Genomic DNA, 1,125 nt, shown 5'->3' with positions numbered 1-1,125 from the left:
ATTACAAAAACAAAAAAGGAAATAAAGAACAGATCAGTGGGGAAAAATATTTTCTGTCTCATCTATGGGAAGTCGAAACATGAACAACAGCAACTTTCTTTCAATGTTCACAATGAGCAGGATTCTATATCAAATGTCTTCATCATACAATTCCATAACACAGTGATATTTAAATTTGTTGTATAATTAACTCAGACTTAATTTTTTATAAACATTATTTAATTATTTAATGTTCTAGGGGACAATAATTTTTCTAAAGACTAAACATTATGTGAATGATTGAGAAACAGGTACTATTATATGAATAATTTATTGATGGACTTTCACTTTCCTTCAAAACAAGCAAAATTATTGTAAGTAAACAAAAGAGGTACACCATATACTGTCTACTTCTTTTAGACAGTATCTTGTTAAACACAGAAACATATATCATGAGAGATACTACAATATACATCCTTTTCAATGTATTATTTACAAATGCATTCAAAAAGTATATAAACGGAAGCTAATTTGAATATATCACATTTAAAGGAAGGGAGAAGCTGTTTATTATAGAGGTACAACATGGTTTATATTCAAAACTTGGGAATAATACTTCCTTATTTCCTAATAATACTTTGAGGTAATCAAGCAAAATGACAGTAATATTTTTTTCATATTTTTATGCATATGCACAGATTTCCTCATTTTCAAAATTTTATAAACTACGGTCCAATTAAATCATCTGTCATCATTCACTAACTTTCAGGAATATCAAATTCTTGCGCATATATTGTAAAAATTTCAATCTAAACATTATATTTTTATACATAAATATGAAATATAAAAATACATCCAACAACAGTCAATGAAATGAAAACAAAACAGCAAGTCTAATTATGAAAAACATTTCTTTTGAAAAACAGTAGCAAACTTTACTTACTTGTATATTCTTTGTACAAAGTCAGATTATGAAGATCATTCTCTTTCAGAAAACAGTACAAACTTTTTAAAATTTTCTATCCACTGAACAGTACAAAACTCTTGACAAACAGTTCAAATCACTGAATACTAAAACAATCCTGTGTGCACCTCCTGTACAAATAAGATTTTACAAGAATGCAAGAATGTGTGTGTGTGAGGGAG

Source organism: Penaeus monodon, chromosome 25 (genome assembly GCF_015228065.2).
Source record: "Penaeus monodon isolate SGIC_2016 chromosome 25, NSTDA_Pmon_1, whole genome shotgun sequence".
NCBI lineage: Eukaryota > Metazoa > Arthropoda > Malacostraca > Decapoda > Penaeidae > Penaeus > Penaeus monodon.
The sequence above is the reverse complement of the archived record's forward strand: the minus strand, read 5'-3'. Positions refer to the sequence as shown.